General features: G+C 35.9%; 1 long non-coding RNA gene across 1 annotated transcript; it reads left to right on the forward strand.

Annotated features, from left to right (window-relative positions):
- Window positions 1–10,634: 10,634 nt before the first annotated feature.
- Window positions 10,635–23,761, forward strand: LOC113479034. The gene is made up of 3 exons (XR_003398188.1): window positions 10,635–10,728; window positions 12,152–12,245; window positions 23,505–23,761. It is a non-coding gene; the product is annotated as an uncharacterized LOC113479034 (long non-coding RNA).
- Window positions 23,762–25,353: the final 1,592 nt, after the last annotated feature.

The raw sequence follows: 25,353 nt of genomic DNA on the forward strand, positions 1-25,353 counted from the left end.
CTTGACAGACAGATTAGTAACTAGTTCTAAATGGAGGACACTTATTTTAAAGCTATTTCTATAAATCATTCCCAAAGTCTACCCTTTTTTTGTGGCTTTGCTCCATCATTATCTTTTTTACAAATGCATTTCCCTTTAATTTCATGGGTCTTAGTGGATCATTCTTTGCAGCTGGATGAAAAGAACTGAAAATTTAATGTACGATGCTGTGTAAGGCCAACCAGTTTTGCTTCTATATGAATGGTCTAGAGAGCTGTGTCTTCCCTAGGGCAGACAAAATATGTCGAACTAGATTCAATTGTTGAAAAATGGTAACATTTATTTTTATCAACAAAATTGGTGCAGAATAGGAAAATGGAGAGGGAATATCACAAAGCACCTAAACCAATGCTGATATTACTGTTTTATCACTGCAACACATCTTAAGTCTTTCGCAATTTTTAGAAAAATCAGAAAACAAACAAACGAAAGTCTCTTCAGATTGCAATTGTTCTTTCTATAACTCTCTTAAGGACAATACAAATCTTGTTACAATTTGATTGAATGGCCATAGGTTGGTGCATTGTAATCTTCTCATAGGTTCACAGTATGTGGTTTATTGCTGCTTGCTGTGTTTCTGTGAAACAATGTCCAACAACAACAACAAAAAATACACTACATCTTAATAACTTATGTTGGAAGAAAGTAAGCAGCATACTGAGATTTATACTGCTACAGAATGTAAAATGCTTTGTGGTCAGGACAGAGATGCACCTTCTCAAATAAAGTATTAAAAAAAAAAAAATATAAAAAGCCCTTTAATTCTTTAATTAACAAGCTAGACCTTGTGGTATGTAGGGGTGGTGGCAGAAGTTTTATCATTGTTTAACGCTAGTTGAATGGATTAATAATAGATGTAATAATAATAATGGACAGTACAATCTTATATTACTTATTGATTTTGATCTTTCATAGCATAAACTTATTGAGGTTACTAAAGCTGTTATTTTTGTTTGTTTGTTTGTTGGCTAATTATTAAGTTATTGCAGGCAAAGTAAATTACTATTCCTTGTCCCCAAATGAACTGTGTTTTCTTCCTTTAAAAATATTAACTAGGAAGCCAGTGTTAGTTCATAAGAATAGACAAATTTGATCAATTATTCAAGGAAGTAATAATTTATCACAAAAGATTTTTCTATCAGTATAACAAACATGTATGTTATCTACATGCTCTTTATAAGCATTTTTGTGAAATATTAGGGGTTTACCCTCATTTTACAGATGATTACATATAAAAAAGAAGGCAAATTGTCTCAGATAATTCAGGACAGATTAATTATCTGGACAGACTAATAACTCACATAATTTGTGAAAAGATGTCTCTATTGCTGAAGTTCATCTGCTTGCCTTGGAACTGCTGGGTGAAGCTGGTGAAAAGGGAAACAGCCCAGATCTCTCCTTTGTCCCATGAACAGTATGTGCCCTGCAGTAACACAAACACAATGGCAAATTCAGTTATGTCAAGGCACTCAGTTTGCCCAGTTTTGGTTCAAAAAAAGTGAAGGTATGGATAAATTTAATTAGACTGGTTTGGAGAATGTAATTTTTTGTTTTATTTGGGGTTTTTTTGTTGTTGGTTTTTTGTTTTGTTTAGTTTTTTTTTTTTTAATTATTATTTTTTAATCATTTAACTGATCTAGTTCAGAGCTGGGAATAAAAAAAATCCACTTTTTCTCATTGTCAGCCCCAGCAGCCAACAACACAGAAGTCCTAATGCCTTATGTTTATAGATCAGCAAGCACAAAGAAGGAGAAATTTTCCATTCAAGTATACATCAGAAAGTTTGCTTAACAGAATGTTTTCCCTTCCTTGCATTATGTTTGGGTTCAGTGAGTAACCAAATATTTCCATTTGCATTGCTTATTTGGAGGAATTCAGTTCTAGCACGAAAAACTATGTTAAGAGCCTTTTTCAACTGTTCCATCACTAATTTTTTTTTATTTTTTTTTTAAAACCTGACTGGTTTCGCATAGTTGGACAGACATCAAAACATCTAAACTTTACCCAGCAGTCCGTTGGACTAATAAGCTTACAGTTTTCTCATATGAAATATTTTACACGTGTTCAAGGACTTCAAATGACCTATAGGATTTGCAGAAAGGTATTGCAATATGCAGGATGGTGTGCTTCTGATTTTTTTGTTTGTTTGTTTTGGTTTGGTTTGGGTTTTTTTGTAAGGGAGAGCATCAGAAATATCTGATTGTACAGTACAGATGTAAGGCTGACATTTATCAATCTCTCTTTAATTAAGGGATTACTAAACTCTTAGGAAAGGCCTAGTGAACCATCTCAAATCTCAACTGGGCTGCACATAACAGTTTTAAGACAGCAAGGAAAATTTTAGAGGATCTCAAATACGCCTAGAACCATGAAAAGCCAAATGCATCTGATCCTGTATCAATATCTGTTCATGTTAGTTGAATTAGTTCATGTTAGCCTTCAAAGTAATTTCATGTATCAACTCTGATCTCTTACGGACGAGAAATGAGTAATAGTCCTTTGTGCTGTAAAATGCTCATTTCATATCTTTATTAGCTGTTATTTGCCACACACTCACTTGGGGTCCTGTCCTTGATTATTACACTGATATATCAAATAGCTGGAATGTGAAGTGGAATGACAGAAGTAAAAGCTTTCAGAATCATGAATTTGCTGTGAATTTGTTCATACTTCATTCATAGTGTAAGAAATGAGGGTGTAAAAGCAGAGAGAAGGGTAACAAGTTATGGAACTCCCTGCTTTAGAGCATTGTACCACAAAAGTTCAACAGGTCTAACCACTGAAAGGTAGGGATTAATTTTTTATAGGACAATTTTTTTTTTCTTATAATTACGATATTTAATAATACAAATAATATGATTATAGAACAGAGTTGGGTGTGTTTTTTTTTGTTGTGGTGGTTTGTTTTTTTTTTTTTTTTCTGGCACTGTTTACATTCCCTACATATAAATGATATTTGAAAAAGGCAAAATCTCCTTCATCTTGAAAAACCCTTCTTCCTCTAGAATGTAATAAAAATGAACCTTCAAAACATCTAGAATTAACTTTCTAGATGAAGAGGCAAGACTTTAAGAAAACACATCTCTTGACCTGAAGACAATGTTTCTTTTTATACAGCCCAGGGTACTACTGGCTTTCTGGGCTGCAAGCACACATTTCTGTCTCATGTCCAATTTTTCATCTACCAACAACCCTGAGTCCTTCTCTGCAGGGCTGCTCTCAATCCATTCATCACCCAGCCCGTGCTGACACGGGTAATTGCCTCAATCCATGTGCAGGACCTTGCACTTGGCCTTGTTGAACCTCACAAGGTTCACAGAGGCCCACTTCTCCAGCCTGTCAAGGTCCCTCTGAAAGACATCCCTTCCCTCTAACGAGTCAAGTTCATCACTCAATTTGGTGTCATCTACAAGCCTGTTGAGGGTGCACTCACTCCCTCTGTCTATGTCATTAACAAAGATATTGAACAGCACCAGTACAGACCCCTGCGGGACACCGCTTGTTAGTGATCTATTGCAGCCGTTGACTGCAACTCTTTGGGTGCAGCCATTCAGCCAATTCCTCATCCACCAAATAGTCCATCCATCAAACCCATATCTCTCCAATTTAGCAACAAGGATGTTGTGTAGAGCCATGTCAAAGGCCGTGAAAGAGAACGACATTTCAAATAAACACCCTGAGACATTTAGAGAGCTGGAAGGCTTAGAGAATTCAGGTGATGTTGGATGTGTACCTGAGTTAAGAGTAGTTATAGGCGACTTCAGCCCAAAAATCTTAAAAAGCTTTCCTAGCATTAATGAAAGCATCCTTGCACGGTGTTGAAGGGAGTACATTTTCTTATATTTATTTTACAAATAGGGAAGACAAAAAGACTGACTGTAATTTTGCAATAAGCCAAGTCTCCTCAACTCCCACTGATTTCAAGGGAGAAGACTGCAGAATTGAGCTTGAAGAATCAGAGGTACAAACGACCTCTAGGCTGGATTTTTTCAGGTGTTTATAGCCTTCCATTTATGAAGCACTTTTGAGTTTCTGTCCCCAGTTGTTAGTAATAAAACACTTTTAGAATGTCTCATTTAAAGGACTTGCCTACAGGAATGTGGCCAGCTTTTAATAAAGAGGAAACTGAACCTGGATCTCTCAGTTGCTCCCTATGCTCTTAGCTTCAACAACATCCTTTTTATGCTTTCTTTTTTTTCCTCACCAAGTCAATCCTTTTGCATGACCCTAGCAAAATACCCATGGAGAGGTGATCAAAGAAGAGTGAGAATAGCAGCATGGGTGGGTTTTGGTTTTTTTTTAATTCCATGTCTGCATGCTGGTTTGAAAACAATGTGAAAATGAGTCAACAGAATCTGTTTAATGGGAGAAATGAGTAGCATAAAATGGATGGAGAAGATATGTATTCATTAAAACGCTGTTGAGAAGAATTTTTTGTTCCGTTGAGGAATCCTTATTTTCTGAAACTGAAAAATAAGGAGACAAAACTGTTATTGATGGAGATTGCATTTCTGTCTTTAATTGAATGTTCTTAGTGGTTTTGCAGATATGAATTTTACTAGCCCAAAGACGTGCTGGAATCTAAAATTATTTCTATGATACTTAAATAGCACTTACTTGCATTTATTTAATGGGGTTTAAGTTTAGATTTCAGATTGTCTGTGCTTTAAACCTCACTATTCTACAGTGTTATGGGGTATGCAAAGTAAATAACTCTGGATCTCTAACTCTTCCCCACATTGTGTGTTTTAATTTATAAACTGATCAAATAATTCTGCAGTCTGTATGCAGTTTTGACTTTATTCATGTCTTCTCCCAGTTCAGTTTGCATTGCCCTAGATGATGGATTAGTTTTAAATATTTATGATGTATTATGATGCTACTGAGAAGCCTGGCTGGGGTAAGATCCCCCAGAGTCGGGTTTGTGTGCCATGTTCCTGCTCTGCTGTGATTCTGTGACAAGGTGCTAGGCTCATTCACTTGGAGACCTCTCCGAGTGTGCAGATTAAATGACGCTTAATGGATCTTAATAAAAAAGTCAAAGCATGGGAAATTTTGCTTACACTGATTAGTTTAGCTTACTCCCACTGAAGTACCTTCACATTTTTGCATGCTGCTATGCATCCTGTAAGACTGAACAGCCACGTTGGTAGCAACAAGATAGGTGCACTCAGTGCAGGAATTTCTCACACAGAAAGAATCCTGTGTATTGTGTTTGTGTGGCAAGGTTTTTGTAGCAGGTGGCACAGGGGTGGCTGCTGCGAGGAGCTGCTGCAGCTCCCCCCATGTCCGACAGAGCCAACGCCGGCCGGCTCCAGGATGGACCCAGCACTGGCCAAGGCCGAGCCCGCCAGCGAGGGTGGCAGCGCCTCCCCGAGAAGGTATTTCAGGAAGAGAAAGGGAAAACTGGAACAGTAACAGCGAGAGGAGTGGGAGTGTGTGGGAGCAGCATCTCTGCAGCCGCGGTCAGTGCAGGAGGAGGGCAGGAGGTGCTCCAGGCCCGGAGCAGAGGTTCCCCCGCAGCCCGTGGGGCAGCCCATGGGGAGGCAGCTGTGCCCTGCGCCCAGGGAGGCCCCGGGGGAGCAGAGACCCCCCTGCAGCCCGGGGGGACCCCACGCTGGGGCAGGGGAGGAGTGTGAGGAGTCCTCCCCTGAGGAGGAAGGAGCAGAACAGACAAAGGGTGATGAACCGACCACAACGCCCATTCCCCATCCCCCTGCACTACTGGAGTGGGAGGAGGGAGAGATATTGGGAGTGAAGTTGAAACTGAGAAACAGGGAGGGATGCAAGGAAGGTGTTTTAAGATATAGTTTTTATATCTCATGTTCTATTCTGATTTAATTGGTAATAAATAGAAATAATTTCTCCTACTTGAGTTTGTTTTGCCTGTGACATAATTAGTGAGTGATCTCTCCCTGTCCTTGTCTTGATCCACAAGTCTTTTGTTATATTTCCTCTCCCCTGTCCAGTTGAGTACAGGAGTGATAGAGCAGCTTCGGTGAGCACCTTACATCCAGCCAGGGTCAACCCACCACATCATGTCATGTTTTTGCATAGTTTCCAGTTGTATCTGCAGCTCTGTTAGAGTAACTCAAAATTGTAGTTTGTTTTTTTTTGGTTTTTTTTTTTTTTTTTTTTTCATTTAGAAGGTTATTTTTTAATATTTCTAGTTAAATGATCTTCGTTTTCCTTGGTTTGTTTTTCATGACCTATTTCCATTTTATTTCGGTCACATGCTGAAATAAATTTACTGTCAAAATATTATGTACCTTAAGTAACATTCCTCACTCTTGACTGGAAGTGGAAAATAATAATGCAAAATAGCAAGGTGAGAACAAAGAGTATGAATGTAAGAGGAAGGGGTCAAAGTTTTCCATGTTGCGTTAACATAGTATTGAATATAGGCGTGTTATTCAATAGTAGAAAAAAACACTTTTGTTTTCCATGAAAATTAGTGATATCTTAAAAAAACCCCAAAACAAAACAACAAACCTTTCTTCACTAAGATGAAACAAGAACTTTAATGGTTTAACAGAAAAAAAAAAAAAAAAAAAAAAAAAAAAAACTGGATATTTATTTGTTCTAGAATAGATAGGTCCAATTTAGAATAAGTTTCGAAATGAAGTTTTCATAGCCCGTGATGTTATCATGAAAAATACCAAATTACTGATTTGTTGGCTTTCTTTGTTTCTTTTTCTCTATATAAATTTGTGTGAAAACATGTTGACACATTTATATCTAGGTATATAGATAAGACATGAATGCACTGGCATGTATATAATATATGTTTCTATGTATGAATATATTTATAAAGGCAATGAACATTTTGACTAAAAAGAATGTTTCTCAGCCTGAAACACTTTTCTTAAATAAAGTTCCATGGAAACTGCTATTTTCTTGTGAAACATTTTCTGCTTCTTAAAAGTATTGCAAAGAATTGTAAATGAGGGGGTTTTTTACCAAATTTATCTGAAAGACATGACCTAACTGTAAAAATTTGAAGAATACATAGCCACGAGGCATAAGTACATGAGAAATAAGGCAGAAATTGATCTTGTCTGTGTAGACCTATGAATGATCAATAAGCAGTTACGAAGAAAAAAAAAAAAATCTAGTTAGAAAGCAAATACCTTACAAGGGCTAAATCACTGTGCATTCCAACTCCAATTGTAATCTGTTCTTATGCAAATAATTTAGTGAGATATCATCTGCTGAGGGAGGACATCTGTGATGAAAGAGGTCTCAATATGAGAGAGCTTAAAACCAAAGGAAGTGTGAAGAACACTCGGTACCAAGAAGCTTGTAGTCACAATGATCTGATGACATGGAAGTGAAAAGCACATGCCTTTTCTGGAAGAGAATAATTATATTTATATTAAAATCCCCGTAACATGTAGAACTCATCGATCAGGTGCCTTATGGTGTTACAGAAGGCGGCAGCTCAGTGTGAGGCTCATCAAGGACAAAATGCCAGTGGTCGGACGCACCTGCCACTGAAAGCGTACATCATAGAGACAGTTGGCAGACAGGGATATATTCAAGCGTGGCATTCAGATTTTGGTCATTTAAGGCATATATACAGTCCGTGATGATAATATATTGACCGCTGTTTGAATACCTCAAAGGCAGTCAGTGTAGACAGTAAGATCTCACTTGTTCATTGAAAAAGATCTGGATGTTTCTGCTCTTGGCGGGTAGGTTGTTTTGGCCATCCTATGTGTTGTTCAAACTCTCAATTTATTTCATCTGTTCTTTCTCCTGAAAGCTTTTTCTTGCCCTCAAGTCTCACATTCAGTCTTTTCATTCTGCATGTAACGCTCAGCCCAGAACCAGATTTACAGCATCATTTTGGAGGACATGGGGAGATAATATATTATTCAAATATATAAAATGCATCAAATCTTGGTTTCGTATTAAAGGCACTTTATCTAATAAGAGAGGTGATCATCTCATCAGGCGATCAACTCTGACACATGAAAGTTTCCTACCTGCATGTTGGCTTATCAATTTTTACTGAAAGGTGAATATTTGAAAGGTCCTGGGGACTTGTTTTAATCAGCCGCTTTGTTCCCTAGTCTTGTTCCTAATGTTTGGGTACAATATAGATATAACAGCCTTATCCAATTTCTTCTTAGCTACAAAAACCCTTTTGTTTCTGGTTTTATTCTGGTATCACAGGGCTTAGACTGTAAGACCTGAACTACTGGGACTTAAGCTCCCGGGGCATGCTTGCAACTAGTAAAATCACGTGCTTTGTTAGCAACACAGTTTTCTCCTTGTAAGTATACTCAGAATATCTTTGACAAGGATTTTGTTTTCCCTTGATATTTTAAGTTTAAAAAATAATGGTTGCCAGTACTTGCTCTGTATACAGAGAACTCAGATGAGCCATGACTCACTCTAAATATTTCTTTTGAGGTTAGCGTAACTGAATTGCTTTTCAGGTGGAATTCATCAGGTCCCTGGAACGTGTCTACAGATTCTTCCAGTTGCATTGTATTGCTCTTCTTCAGAAGGTTAAATGTCTTGATTTGCATTTGCATGAGTTGATTGAAGTCTTGTTCTTGTTTGCATGCATAACAGTTGCATTTTCTCCTCCCTTTTTTCACTGTAGTTCTTAGTTCATGTTTCTTTCAGAGCCATTGTTATATGTGCTTAATTTTCAAATAATTTTACATATATTTTCCATAACATCTTTTTCCGTTGTCACTGTGAATTGTGATAAAAACGTTGGCTGCATTTTCTTCCCTGCCCATTTAATAGTCTGCTCACCTTTTGAAATCCACTTGCATCTTCTGATGGAGGCTGAATGAAATGCTGTCTTCATTTAGAAAATTATTCCACGGAGTAGCTATGTCAAATTGCTTTTTCTAGGGGGGAAAAAAAAAAAAAAAAAAAGAAAAAAGAAAAAAAGAAAAGAATCTCACATTTTTATCAAATCATCTTCTAAGCAAATTTTTCAATGGTACCATTATACTGATCTGTGTAGGAGTTTTCAGAATAAAGGGTCCTCATTTTTAGTAAAAGAGCTATTTTCTCTTCTCCACTATGCCATACTCCTTAGAAATGAGTGAAATTATTTAAATAGATACATTTTAGGAATAACTCATATTTTGATAAAGTATATCTCATCTATATTTTTCTTTATCAAATTGGGGATTTCGCTGTGCTGACTTGTTGAGATAAGTGACTAGAAGGTTTAAGCATGAAATGGGTGAAGACGCTTAGGTCCTTTCACCCGCATGCATCCATAGGCTTGTTTTATGGTAGAAAAATGAAGGTGGGGTTAGTTTGTTTTGTTTTGTTTTGTTTTGTTTTTTGTTGCTTGTTTTGTTTTTTTTTTGTTTTTTTTTTTTTTTGTGGGTAATAAAATCACCATTCCAAACTCAGATAACTAAACTAAAACATCTTTTGGCTACTTGCCGATGTGATCTGATGTATTTTTTTCTCCCGGAGGGTTAAGTGCTAACTACTGTTACTGATCATTCCCCTCTGAAAAGTAAACCAGGTCTGCAGGTGCTTAGTGCAAATACAACTGCAGATTTTGATATCAATTCGGAGTAAACACTGGGGATTTGTGAACAGGTCTTCATACCATCTACCCCACCTGAACACATTACAAACTAGGAGCATCACTATCTTTGTCTCTACAAACACCAAACGCAAACACAGTCAGCAGATCAGTCACATCATAAGTGATGTGAACTGTGCCATGCGGACACCACTTTTCTGATATCCACCATCTCAAAAAGCCTGTGGTGACTAATATCCTAACTTATTCCTTACACTTAGGGGTGGAGGGGAATTAGGACTACAAGCATTAAGCTAACACCATATGAGTGAAACCTGGACTTGGAAGCCCAGCGCAGATTGATCAAGGTGGCTCATAACATTTTAGACCTAGTCTGGAAGCAATATAATCACATTCAGGTGATGCTGTGCCAGACAAACATAGCTCTCTTTTGGACTGGACTATGTTTGAGTATTATCAACATCCATGATTCATCGTTAAATGAATTCTGGATGTAAAAGTCAATGTCGAAACTACCTATGGTCCCTAAAACTCTAGATCTTACCTGCTACTTCTCTGTACCACCTTACCTTTCTCTACCTTCCCTTTCATTTAGTGAGACTACAAAGCCAGAGGGAAGACAAATTACCTCCAGTGGCTTATATATCTGAGATACAGAGCCTTGTATAAAAATTATGGTGGATGTACACGTGATTGATTAGAGCATGTTGTTTGTATTGTATTTGGAAATGAAAATGTAGGAAGGCTGGAATTTCAATAGCAAAATGGAAATGGCTGTCATCAGGATTAATGTTAAATGATCATTCATGACTGTCTTATCTTACACTAAGTTTTCTTTAGTGGAATTTTAATAACGTAGACTTTATTGTGCATTACAGCGATAAGATCCTGCTAATGTTTATTTCAGCTGGTTAATTTACAGTAGCTAATTTAAAAGGTAGCTATTGTATTAAGGAATCTGTCCTGTTGGATTGATAACCCAGCTTTTAGGATATTATTTCCACAGGAAACAGATCTTCATCTTTTCTCCTCATCTGTGCCCTTTCTCTCCATCTTCTAATTCAAGTGTGAAGGGAATTTCCTTCGTTTGTAGGCACAAACACCTTCACCACACGATTTATGAGGCCATCTGTAAAGTGAACTTATTATTTTGTCTTGTAAGTATTTCTATAGAATTTTTCAATATATTAAGCTTGTATGAAGTTATAAATGTAAACTCTGTCTGATATAATCGTGTCTTGGAGAGAGATTTTTTTCCCCTGAAAATATTTAATGTATTTACTCACAAGTTTTACCATCAAATATGATCATTCAGCATACAACTCATGCATGCTTATAACACTTCACAAACACTTTTCTCACCACTGAAATTGAACCACTGAGTGTTGAATGTGGCAGCTATTTAACAACTCTCATCTGTGCAATGTGAGAGTTTAAACTGAAAATGGCCTTACTACTTTCCCAACTTTAATGAATATTCAAACACTTTGCATCAGCTGTCATTTAGTTTCATAAACTCCTTTGTGTGAGGAACTGACTGCCATCTCTGCTGTCACTCTGAACTGAACCCTGCTATCTTCTTGAAAGATTTTATTCTATACTGGCTTTCATATACTTCTCGGCACTATAGTATTTAGCGAAGTTTCAAATAATCCATTGAAAAAATGTGGCTGACGAAATTAAATTCTCTGGCTGGTTCCTATAGCCAACTCTCATCTGTTCGTCAGTCACAGGGAAAGATATAAGAAACATTTAGCAGTAAGGGGTTTCAAACGCTCACACATCTTTTGCACTCACTTTTTGCGCACATCCAGACAATAAAGTTTTACTGGCATAAATGTTCACAGTGAATGAAACTCAAGGTCTCATATGAACGTCTGCAGAAGGTGAGATTTAAATCTGCCCAGGAAAACATCCTGTGGGAAGTTCTGTGTTCATCCATTCAAAGAACAGGAAGATAGGAAAGATGGCATATTTTCTAATCAAAAGTGATGAGCAACACATGTTGAATTTCAAGTATTTGCACTCAGTCCCCAGGGTAAAAAACTAGAAGATGACAATGGTGAAATAAATTCATATGGCATCCAATCTAATACTCATTAAAATAAATTAAAAGACAGTTTGAAATTGGACTAGGCCTGTAGGTCCCAGTCTAGTCTCACACACAAGCACGTGAGAAGTCTTATTGTCTTTAAATAAACTAAGCATGTTTTTAAAGTTATGCACACGTCTAAATGCCAAGTTGCTTTGAGGCCAGAATAAATTAAATTAAGGAAACTAACTTGCCCTCTGGAGAAAAAAAAATAATTAAAAAAGGCTAAATTTGCTTGATACATTTTAAATATTTAGCAAAATGTATCTTCCTGTTTAATAAAGATATTCAAAGAAAATTTTCTACAGAGTTTTCTCTGGCAGAATGTTAAATGGTTCATCTATTTTAAGTGGCAGAATACTAGATGACATCAGATAATTTCTCTAAATCCTTTGTTTTGTTTGCAGACGGTTTTGTTCTCTATTACTCGAGTATGCTTTTGTGAAAAGATGAGAATTATAAACCTTGCTTTTCCTCTTTCCTCCTAGAAATGTAGAGTAAAGCACTTCAACAGAAGTCTACCAATCAAAGATCCTTAAACATCATATTGTGTAACTCTATCCTCTACGCTGGATTCTGAAGGTAAAACGCATTCAGAATACATCCTTCAAACTTTTTTGTTTGTTTGTTTCTCCAGAGCCTTGTGTGGTGGGTGTTTTTTTTTGTTTGTTTGTTTTGTTTTGTTTTGTTTTGTTTTTTTTTATTTCTATTAAAATATTAACCAAATCTGTTAAGTTTTGTTTCCATAAGTTAATCAGAGCTATGTGTTATGGCTGTAGACAAATTTTGTTGTCCTTAGGTGAAATATGACTTTACTCTGAATACAATTCGAGTAATGAACAGCCAACATCAGTAGATATGATGTTGTTTGTACTGACTTTAGGAAGACAGATTATTTAAAAATATTTCAGATGAGTTTTACATCTGAGGAGTATCAAAGCTAGGTTGAGTCTGGAATACATTGCTGAACTTATATTTTTAATTAGATAAACATGAACAAAAAGTGCACATACAAAACCAACATGAAAATGGAACTTTGCAGGTAACATAAGGAATGGACAGAGCCAATGGACCATATTAATATTGTCATTTTAATTTGAAGTTCTAGTCTTCTCTAATTGAAAATCATTGCTTACTTTAGTACTTTAATGTATCTGCACATGAAATGTGCCAATTTCCAGGTTGTTCCTCAAAGAAATCACATTTATTCTCAGAAATGTGCAATGTACGTTATTGGAATGTTTCATTTTGCTTTGATATCAACTTTGTCATGGAATGAAAGAAATTCAATTTCAGATTGTATTCAAAACAGAAATTACTGATACTTTATCTGCTCTTGTCATGACAGTTAAAGATCTTTCCATATTTCAATTCTGAAATCTTAAATTTGATACCTTACCTCCCAGACATTTAACAAAAAACAAATACTTAACAAACTTTAAGTTGAAAAAAACAACATCATGAATCTCAGCTCATTAACTTTTCTCTAACGTGTTTCCTTTGTAACTCATCACTTTGTGGATGTGCATATCCAAACATTATAAATCAAATTTCATACCTGCATAAAGCACTGTAATAAATGAGTTTATACTGGCGTAAAAATCCAGTGATGAACTGGGCTCTGATCCTGCTTATTTTGTTCTCTTGGGAAATAAGGAAGGAAGACAAAGACAAGTAAAACATCAAGTAGAAGATCAAATGTGAGACAACATAAATGGCCTGAAATTGATTCCTTTTACTTTGGTGACATTTCATTAACTTCAGTGCAGTTTTGGAGGATTTTTATAGAAAGGCAAGTGAGAAGAGAATAGGCAAAAAGGGAAGAAAGACTTTTCTTGCAGACCCCAATAGCCTGATTTGCCGAACTGTGATTTTTATTTTTTTTTAATAGAGAACAGCAATACACTACCCTCACATCTCCAAAATAACCTTGTCTCTCATCTTTTTATTCACATGTGACTTTGCAGGACATTTGTATCCAGGATTTCTGGGGAATATCCTAGCCGTGCAGCAGTCCAGAAAAAAAGGCTCATACATACAACTGCTAATCACAACTCTGGTATTTTTAAATGAAATTTCTCTTCAGCTTTCTTACTAGTCACAATAACAGGCTGTGACTACTTGATTATTCAGAAATGTTTCAGGAAGATGGTTCATCTAAGGAAACCAAATATATTGTGTGTTCTATCTACTGGGGACTATTTTTTTAGTTACTTCAACCACAACGAAATGTACAGACACACAGCCACCGTGAAGTGGAGCTTCTTAATTAAGATTAAGCAAGGAATAACAGTCTGTATTTGGAATATCCCCTGTTCCAAATATTCAGAAGGGAAAAATGAGCACTGAAACACTTCCTGACTTCAAAATCAATCTGCAACCAGAATTAGGCCAAAAATTATTTTTATTTTTATCATTGTGTGGTTTAGTACTTCTCCTGCTTTAGGAAAAAACATGAAAATTTGAGGTGGGAGACAGCTTTCAGATTCTGATATGTCTAAATGTAAGTGTCTACACGTGAGAGCCTTGAGTCAGTTGCTGAAAGCCAGACATCTGGAGCCGCTGCAAACAGAATAGTAGACCTGTGGCATCTCCACAAGTTAGGAAAGTGTGACATGTGGGCAGTGAAAACACACAACCACTGGACTGGCAGTTGCAAGCCACGTAGGATGTCCTGGAGTGTCCCAAATGACACTTGTAGCTTTTGGCAAATGAACTGAATCCTAAGATCCCATGGTAGCCAGTGGAGTTCAGATAAAGAACTCTTCAGTAGACACCTTCACCAAATAGCTCTTAAGGCTCTGTTAACTTCCCAGCCAGGGCAGATCTAATCACTATTGTAATTATCTGCACATACAGAGGTAAATTCAGGTGTTCTATTCTGAGTACCGGACCCTACTCTTATTGGACAAACCAGTGTCATGGCAGTCAAGAGAATCACTACGCTGTGACAAATGTAGAATTTCTCCATGATTGTAGAACAGCTGATAACAAAACATTAAGAAATCCCTATGTCTTGAAAACAAACTAATAAAATGCCCTGTAACTCAGGCTTTGTACTGTGTTCTGCATTTAAAAACTTGTCTGATACAAGAGTTGCTGCTCTTGTTCTTTAAAATCTGTGAATTTTATTTTCTTTTAAAAATACATTTTAATAGCCTTTCATGATAGTCAGTCAGTATCGGTATAAAAGCAAGTTTTATAGTCAACTAAAATCCATTAAAATCTGTATTCCTTATAGAAACATTGATGCAGCTGCTGATGTGAACAGCAGTGCCCTAAGGTATGCCTATATTATTTTGAGAATGATGCATGCTGTGAAGGGTGGTTGAGCACAAAGCTGCCAGATGCTCTCTATGAATTGCATATTTGTAGGTCATTTGTGCATTCTGATGTCTGAGGTGTAAATGATAAAATTATGGAACAAACAAAAAAAATCTGTATCCGGCCTGAAATTTGCCTTGTGACTGCAATGATACAACATTAGATCAGCTTCTAATGTGATTAAATTTAATTCCGAAACAGCAGACTTGTGTCACGATTCCACCTGTTGTCAGCTGCTGATAATGCCGTTTTCTCTACCTTGTTTTCAAAGGTTGCAACTGTGAAGCAAATGTTGCTTACATGTATTTATCGATCTCATGAGTAACTTCCAGCTTCATTCATCCTGGAGCGCTCTTGATTTGGTTTGTGAGACGAGTGACATGTGGAAGGGACCAAATTCTTCTTAGTCTTTATTAAAATGCAAATGTGAAGTTATCAATCATTGTGGTATTAGCTAGAGACCTCAACAAACGTTTAAGCCCGTGTGCTCTTCTGTCAGCGTAAAGAGGAACTCCTAAAAGTCTTCTAGGATAAATTCACAGTCAAAAACATTGAGGTGGAAGGAAACACTGAGTTGGAGATGTTCACAGCAAATATTCCTATATGATATGGAATATGTTAACCAATCATCTGGAGACAGATCTGAAATTAATCCTGATAGAATTCTGAGATGATCCAAAAATCTGTGTTGTATTAAATAGAAGGAGGGTGCACCAATCACACGAAGAAGTTTGTTTCACTTGATGACTTTGGATCTCTGAAACAAAGTCGTGTCAGCACAGATGAATAAAACATGCCAGTCGTGCAGAATGGGAGATGGTGTGCTGGAAATTTATAGGGAGGTATAAGGATTTAAATGTTACAAGAAAATCAGACTTTTTGTGCAATGATGTGACTGTGATTCCTGATGTACAAAGCAAGGATTAGTTCATTGAAAATGAAAGTTATCAGTAGCCTTCTTGTGGCATCTGTGAGCCCAATATTAGAATATGGTGTACTCAGTGAGTGCCCAGTGATGTTAGCAGGATTTTAAAAAGATGTAACTTGCACAGACAGGAGTCACAAATAAAGGGTTTCAAAGACTCGAGAAATGCCAGAGTGATAAATGTTTGTTTTTTCACAAGGAGATTGAGAGGTGACTTCATTAGACCTCATAAATACTCTCACTGAAGAAAATGCCAAGTATGAAATGATATTCACTCCAATAGGATATAATGGTTGGACTTTAGAACAGATTTATACAAATTCAAAACAAAGCACAAATCCTTAACACGGAAGAAAATTGCAGTAAACTGAAAAAACAGTGATAGCTTCTCAGTCTCCTGAAATCCTCAAAATTGTACAAGTGTATGGAGTAACTGCTGTCAGTCAAAAGGTAATTCAATGACATTACGTGATCTGTAGTATATAAGAATCTGACTGGGTGATCTAGTGACTTGAAAGTTTTAAAGCTCTGAAAAGAGCTTGGGCAGGCTGGTAGGCTCTTCTGGGATACTACGAAGTAGAGGAATCAGGAAGTCTGAACAAGAGGCATCTTGTGCTGAGAAATAGGGAAGAGGTCGGGGTAGACCACAGAGAAAATTGGTAGCATAGCCAAAGTTTGAGACGGGCTGAAAGAAGCATGAAGTTCCCTAAGAATAAAAAAGCAACTTTGAACTTGATCTCAAAGCCAAAGACCTGCTATGTGAGTATTAGAAAGTGTTGCTGAATGCTCACACACGTTATGACTAAGACTATTGACCCTGCCAGTTTTGTTTTTTTTTCTTTCGTTATACGTATCACTTCTAGCAATCTTAATTTGACTTTCTTTCAGGAGCAAAAATAGGCTCAAGATACCAGAGTAGATGGTCCTCTGAGACTTAAATGACATTTATATAGCTTAAGCCATGCTTCTGTAAAAATACCAGGGGAGGAATACAGTTTCCATGTCCAAATACACTAGTCTGTTAGTATATATCAGAAATAAATACTTTCTAGAAGCACTAAGATATATATATATATATATTTATATATAATAAATAGGGCATGGCAAAATATATTAGGAAACCAAAATCTGAAGCTCTCATGGGATAGCTTGTTGTCCTGGCTTCAGCTGGAATAAAGTTAATTTTCTTCTTAGTAGCTGATACAGTGCTGTGTTTTGGATTTAGGGTGTGAATAATGTTGATAAGACACTGATGTTTTAGTTGTGGCTAAGCATTTGTATTGCACATCAATTGTTTTGACTTTTCTCTCATTATTTTCCATTCATTTTCTGTCCTATGAAAATGTTTTTATCTCAGCCCATGAGTTTTACTTTTCTATTTTCTGATTTTCTTCCCCACCCCATGGCGGGGTGGGCGGAGTGAGCGAGCAGCTGTGTGGTGTTTAATTGCTGGCTGGGGTTAAACCATGACACTTGTTTATCATGTTTCCAACCCAGTTTATGGATCAGATAGTTAGGGATAGATTCAACTAGGCTCAAATGTTTTTGCATGCTTGCATCGATAAACATTCAAACCTCCTCAGATTTACTTACATCATTAATCATAGTTAGGGATAGGCAAATGTGAAAAGCTACAGCCCACTCATTCTGTCTGAGTGTATTCAAATATGTATCCAGATTATTTTTTGTTAATTTATCCTTATTTCTATAGCTTATGAGTACTTATTTACGAATTGTAAAAGACAGCATAGTGAGGACACGTTAATGCAGTCTTTCCAAAGCAAAGACACCACTTAGGCAAATATTTGGCAAGAGCTACATAATATTTTATGCTTGCAATTAGCTTTTGGGGTCATTTTCCATTTCAGTGGGAGTCCTGTTTGACAAATCATCCGCTATCAAGCCTTTTTTGTTATATTTATAGACTCTAAAGCCAGAATGTTCTGCTCATAACATTTTATCCAGTGATGCCTATATTAATTCCCTAAAAACTTCTGGTTAAAGTCGCTAATATCACTTTAAAAGCCTTGCTAATATCACGGAAATCTTGATTTGGAGACTTTAGCTGATGGAATTGATCATGTTCTTAGATAAACTTTTGAAATGGTTAATTAACCTTCTTAAAATGTGCAATTCATTTCTTATGTAAATTTGTCTATCTTTGGGCCCCAGAGATAACATTTTGTTTGTTCAGTGGTTTCTATTGTCAATGTAGACATTTCCCCTTCATCCATATGGTGCATATCCATAAAACGTGATCAGACTGAGATCACTCAGTGCTTCCCTGTAGGATATTTATATGTAGATGATAATCCTGCATGTGACCAGGGAATTGTAAGGCTTAATTCTTGTATTTAGGGCAACTTTTTAATATTTTCTTAGCTGCTTCTACACTATTACTGTTCACTGTGGTAGCCGAGGTTATGATGATTTCTCATTATGAAAATTTTGCTTAAAAATCCCTTGCTTCATGAGCTTTCCTGTAAAGTTTATGGCATTTCTTTTCAACCATAACTAGAAAAACAGAGTTCAACTTCCAGGCTTCATCCATTCTTTTCCCTTGTCAATAAATTTAAGAGTAAAGTTGTTGGAGGTAGAGATTGCTTTAAGTATGGTATCATATTCCAATGTCCCCCGTACTTTTTTATTTAACCCAAGCTATATTGTTTTTTTTTGTTTTGTTTTTTTGGTTTGGTTGTTTGTTTGTTTTTTGGGTTTTTTTTGTTTGGTTTTTTTTTTTCAGATTCATCCCACAGTACCACAAGAGAACTCAAAATCAATGACATGACTCCAGTCAATAAACCATAGCAATGTATGTAATAGGCTTTGGGTACCAGAAACTGAGGTCTTAGTTTCTTAATACTTTTTGGCGAACACATTCTTAATTGTTAGGAAAACTGTTCCAAGTTAGTGGCACTTTAATTTTTATGCACTTTAGACATTCTTGTTGCAAGGAGACATGTCTTGGCTGACCACATGTGTGATGACGGGAGGATGTTTCTTCCTGTCCTTCCTGAAGAAAAAGTGGTAGTCCTGACTCTCGTGCCTTTACACCACCGTGGGTACAGGAGTTTGAATAAATATACTTTTGAACTTATGTTACACATATATGTTTTTATAAGTAAAGACAAATAGGACTGCAGCATAGAATGTGAAATAGTAAGGATTTTTTCTTATGGTTCCACTACATTGCTTTAATTAGAGGAACAAAACAGACTCACTAACAACAAAATGAAAGGGGAAAAGATTTCAGGTCAGAAGAAAACTTTATGAATAAATTTGTGAATGCCACAAGCTAAGATATGTCCAATGCATCAGTCCATGCCTGTAGACTTTAAACTCCTCTTATTTTACGTAGAACATGAATTGTTTCTAAATAGATACATTTCAAATTATAATTTCATATAATTATAATTTCATATAATAATTTCAATTGAACTACCTACCAAGGTTAACCCAAAACAATTATTCACATTTTTAAAAAGACTTTATAATTGTTTCTGTACCAAACGAACCTGACACTGTACAGTGGACTGTTTGGAGGTGTTATTTTTAATTTCCCTTCAGAAATATCACTGAGAAGTCATATTTTGTTCACATTCTTTTTCTCCTTTATTTGACTGTAACCTTAAAAATGTATGCCTCGATTCCCAGTTCCTCCTCTTATTGGGCTTATCTAACCTGGAGACCAAGGAGGGAGCCTCAGCTCCCAGTTGCCTGCCCAGATCAGCCCTTGCGATGTCCCAGGACGTCATGTAGGGTATGTACTGTTACCGGTCCTCTCTTCCCAATGGCTAATAGGCAAAAAGTGGCCCCTGTGATAAAGTCTGCAGACTACTGACTACAAAAAAAAACACTTAATGGCTAGGAAGAAACCAAAAAGTCAGTCAAAAGGGCAAACCTTGACTTGTTTTATTTGGATGATAGATATTTATTTTTCTAGTTGTTTTTGTTCTTCTATCTGTAATAAATGACTCCACTTGTAAAATGAAGAGCAATTATCTTGAACTACTTCATGGAGATGAAAGTTATACAAGGGTAGGAGGTATCAAACATTTCTTCTGTGTAGACCTTCTAGTGTCAATTTGTGGTTTTTTTTAATTATTTTGAATAATTATTTTGGTCAATAATTTATACAGTACCTATTTACATGCAGAAATACACTTCCCGCAATTCCTAACTGCAAAATCTATTTAATTCTAGGATTAAAAATAATATTGGTGAATGATTTTATGTAAGTGTAGAATTAATTTGCATTGTTAAATTGATTCCTTTCCTACCAAAATAGAGAAAGGAATAAACCAGAACAAATAAAAATGAACTTATAATTCCATTAATGGATATTTACAAACTGCTGGGTTATGCCATTTCTCACAGAAAGATTATTGTTCTTTTTATAATTCAAATAAAAATAAAGAAGCCATTAGCTTTAAGATTTATAAAATAAGTATCTTGCTAAGGCCTGAGCCATGAATTTTGGTTCTGGCCTTTTGCTGCATAATTTATTACATATGTTTATTACATTCTCATGGAATCGCGTTTCTTTCATGTAGCAAAGACATTGTTAGCTATCTGGACTTTGTTACTTATCTGCTTGTGATAGTTAGAAAATATCTAAGGAATCCTTCTTGCTTTCTGTAGAAAGATATAGGGTAAATTTAAAGAAAAAAATACTTTTATCTCAGTTCATACTGCATGTTGGTTCATCTGCTCCTAGGGTCAGAAGGGTAGAAAGAAGATGACTGTGAATAGAATGAATACAGTAACGTCTACTATATAGGTTGAATATTCATGTCAGTTAGGTCAGTGTTCTAGAATAAAACGATAGTAAACATGTTGTTGGAGAGAATTTAGTTTCCTGGAGGTAGGAGCAAGATTTTAGCTTTATATATATGTTTCCTCAGCTTTTCTCTTTTATGCTTTTGGCAATAAAATAATCGATTGTACAGAGATATGCTCCAGGATGTTGAAAAAAATAAAAACCTGGGTTTTTTAGGTCTTATGTTAAGAAATTATTGGTCTATCCATTGCTGATTGAAATGTTTCCAGTATGCATACTCAGATTGTCAGCGTTAAGATGGTTTAAATTACACTGGAAAGGATCAGTGCACCTGGAGACAAAAGGACCTGTCTCTCTCCATCCCTGAGAGCATCTTAGTTTGGTACCAAAAATCACAAGATACCTGTGAAAATCTAATTATTTTTACTACTATTTAATTAATTTCAAATCTTTTCTATTTTTCAATATCGACTTTCTGTCCACAGTCTTTAAACATGCACAGAATTTCTCCTAATTCCACTCTTAAAAGCTTGCTTTGTTCAACATCTTCCTGCAAATTTGCAGTTTATTTCTATCAACCCTTTAATACCTCCTCTTCCTTTTACTGTTTTGGATAGGATGTGTATGAATAATACTATTCCCAAAATAGTATTTCTATCAACTTCAATAGATGGGTCAGGTGAAAATACAAAACACATTCCAGAAAGGCTGAATGTTATTTTCCAGAAAATTTTGTAAAAATGTATTTGCAGTTTCTGCATGCAGTATTCACAGTGGCGAATTTGGTCTTGTTAAATAATGACTCGCTTTTTTTTTTTTTTTTTTTTCACAAACTGTAAAAATATAGGTACCCTCTTGATTATTAACAGTGTTTTATTATGCTCCTGTTTTTCATAGACAGAAAGTTATTTTGTCTATTAGGCATTTTTATGGTGAAATGTTAAAACTTAAGGTGTTGTCATCAGTAGATTCCTTTTAAATATCTTAACACAAGCCTGGTAAATAAAATTAATAGGTAAAGTTAAAACTGTGGTTTTCTAACATAATCTGGACACATCTTTATCACACTGAGAAACTGTTACCCAAAGCTTCTCCAAGATAACGTCACATATTATTATTGTTGTTGTTTTTCAGTTTGTTCCTATGTCTGTGTACCTGGTCCAAGATTCATCATTCTCTAGGAGACAGGAATCTGTGCAGTGGGATGCAAATAGCTATCACCAATTACAAGTTGAAGGTGACTTTATATGAAATTAATTGATCGTTCCTGATCAATGTCTGATAGATCCAAATTACCAAGAGAAAGACTGAGTGTAGAAAACTAGCTGCATACTTTGCCCTTACTAAAACCTTCCTAGGCCAGATCAAATGCCCAGTGTTGGAGGAAAAACTTGCACTTTTCCAGTCCTTGCATCATTTTCACAGACAACTTCTTCAGAACTATCAGTCTGGTAGCTCTAACTAGGGTTTAACTGATTTAGAAGAAATAGGTTTTTAATTCATTATCCTACATTTCAGCTACGAGCTTTTAGACTGCTGCACTGTAGTTAGATTACTTCTTTTTCTTTCTAATAATCTCACTTTCCCAGCTATTCACCCACTGCCAGTTTAATTTCTTTATAATGCCATAGGTGAGCTGTTTTCATCTACAGTGTTCTTAAGAACGTTAGTTTGCAAAAGGCTCCTTGCAAGTCAGAATTATACTGACAAAAAAAAAAAAAAAAAAAAAAAAAGCACTTATAGGAAGAAGAGATTACACTAGATGTCTTCAGACTGACACTTAAATGGAATGTGACATTCTTAAAATATTAGCGGAACGTGGGACATCTAGAAAATAGCGAAATATTTGTGTTCTATTAACAAAAGAAGATGTGTAGATGCATAAAGGAAGATTCAAAACCAGACATGACAGGGTGGGTTAGGGGAAAAAAAATCTACTAAGTCAGTAATGCTATCATGTGGAGAAAACATTATTGTACCTTCTACCAGATGAAAGCTTCTGTCTATTGTATCAAAGTGATAAAATAGAAAAGCAATAAATACTGCATAATCCAACGTCATTGTTCAAGCCACACGCTGCTCATTCCCTGGCAGTAGTCCAAGGCGAAACATCAGTGGTATGTATGTAAAGGGTTCTTGCATCAATATTTTAAAAATCCTATACTGAGTCAGTGCAGTAAATAATGCAATTTATTAAAATAAATAGAATATGTGAATTAAAGTCACTTACTAGCACAAAGAATAGAGGCATCAGTCTAATCCTGCCCAACCCTAGGATCAGCAGACTCAGTTTTTTCCCACTCAAAGAAATATTAACTGGAATATGTAAAGAGAAAGCAGTTCAAGCCTGTGGTCCTCTCATGTACTTCTGCTTCAATAATAATTTACAGGGGCAACTAAAAAAATAAGGTAAGCCAAAAAATCCTTCCCAAAATAGGCAGTTCCACATTTGGTCCTAAGGTGTTTCTTGTCATGTTTAAGGAATACTGAAAATATGTCTGTGACATATAAAGCTCTTAGCAGATATGTAACTAAATAAAACAAAAGGTATTGCTTATCTTTTGTGATACACGAGCTGAATTCAGCAATTGTTCATGTTTTCCTACCTTGATGAAAATGCACATGGTCTTGAACATGAGGAAATCTACTACAGCTAGGGTTTAATAGTCCTTTGTTTGATGGAAACTCTGGGATTTCTTTAGCATTGGTCGGTATCTCAGTGCAAAAGTAGAGAGAATGTTAGAAAGAATAAATGTCAAGATAAGTCTTTTATTTGTTACACGTGAATTTTCCTCTGTGCATTACTTCACAGACTGCAAATGAAGATGTTGCATGCTGAGATTATTCAAATGTTCCACACAAAGATGATCAGAAGGTCTTCAGAGGAAGAGAATTTCACCAACCACTCTTGGAGAAAAAAATCCAATTTTTCAAAGTGATTCTGCTGGAATGATATCCACATGCCTTTAATTTTAATTACTGCAGATGACGTTTACCATATTTACTAACGTCCCTACCTCCCAAACCTATCCTACAAGCTAGTTACTCTCGCCTGGAAACAAAAAAATACATCCTCTAAGGTTTGTGGGTCAACATCACCAGTACTAAATGTCAGTTGCTACTTTTGGTGTCACGGAACAGTGTTCCTACAGATCCCTTACCCCAGCTCCTTAATTTAACTACCAATGATGAAATATCGTCAATAGAATTAGCCCTTCTTCTGTTGCTGTATTAATTATAGGGAGTAAGAAGAAAGAAAAAAAAAAAAAAAAAAGCTGTTGTTCTCATCACTATAATAAGCAGAATATACAAGGGGAAAAAAAAACCAAAAACATTTGATTAGTAACAGGATACTCTATCTATGAACAGAGCTCTAACAGATACTCCACATCCACCTACTTTTTTTTCCTCCCCATCAGAGTGATTCTTGTACCAAGCTCATCACAATTTGTAAGTGTACTAATGAGTTTCTTTTAGAAAATGACTGATTCCAAAATGTCAGGTGATGAAACATCCACTGTCCTCCTAAGTATAATTGTTCCAGTGGTTAATTACACTCATCCTTAAAGATGTTTTCCTTATTTCTGTTCTGAATATATCTACCTTCAGCTTCCAGCCATAGCATCTCGTTATGCTTTTGTCTGCTAGATCAAAGAGGTCTCTTCCCTCAGAAATCTTTTTGTGTTAATACTGATTATCCATAATTCTTTAAGTTGAATTTTGAGGTTACTGAAGTTTATTTGATTTGTCATCACCTTTTTGACTCTTACCCTAGATGAATACAGGAATGTAAAGTCGAAATGCTTGATGTATTTCATGCTGCTTTATTTTAGATTGTATCTAAAAATCTGAATAACTATTGAAAGTTTGGGGGATTTGTAAGTGTCCTTGTCAGAACAGTTGCTTTTCTAAAATGTTTTTCAAAATCTGCAAGACTCTGGAAACTTTTTTTTTTTTTCTTTTTTATTTATTATTGCCATAGCCAATGATCTAGTTATGGGATAATGTTTAAAATCATCCTTATTCTGCCTGAAGTGATATTACACTCTGAGAAAGGGATGCACTTTGGAAAAATAAAAGTCAGTCCTTGAGACTTAGTACATAACAGGGTATAGAAATACTTTAAAGTTAAATCATGTTATGGAATTTAGCTAGTCAGTATAATTTTAATTTTAAGAAACTGCTTTAAAGCAACCTCACTCTGACCTACTTTTTTGTTGTCATTTCTTCAATAAAAACTGCTAACACATTCTTGTCCTTGCAGAATCACTGTATTGACAGAAGAAATTTAACTTCATGCATGATTAATGATCAAGGTAGCACTCTATTAAACATGCAACATGCGTCGGGATATTCGATGCATCTGACAGCCCAAGAATGATTATCCTTTGGAAGAATGGAAAGCAGACCGTGACAAAATTACAGTTGCCAGTGCATCCTGCCGCATCAATAAAATGGCACACCACAACAAATGGGACTCTTGACCTCATCGCTTACAGTGGAGCAGATCATTTGTATAAACAAGTTATTTGGGTGCTTAGACAGTTTTCTTTAATGCACTTTGTGGTTGATTAATAATGCCTCCCTCTGCCTTTTGCACAACAGATGTTAAAGAGTGTTTGAGACGGGAGGAAAGCAAAAGCATAGTCTTGGGGAAAAAA

This window comes from Athene cunicularia (genome assembly GCF_003259725.1).
Source record: "Athene cunicularia isolate RWA chromosome 4 unlocalized genomic scaffold, athCun1 chr4_part1, whole genome shotgun sequence".
In the NCBI taxonomy this organism is placed as follows: domain Eukaryota; kingdom Metazoa; phylum Chordata; class Aves; order Strigiformes; family Strigidae; genus Athene; species Athene cunicularia.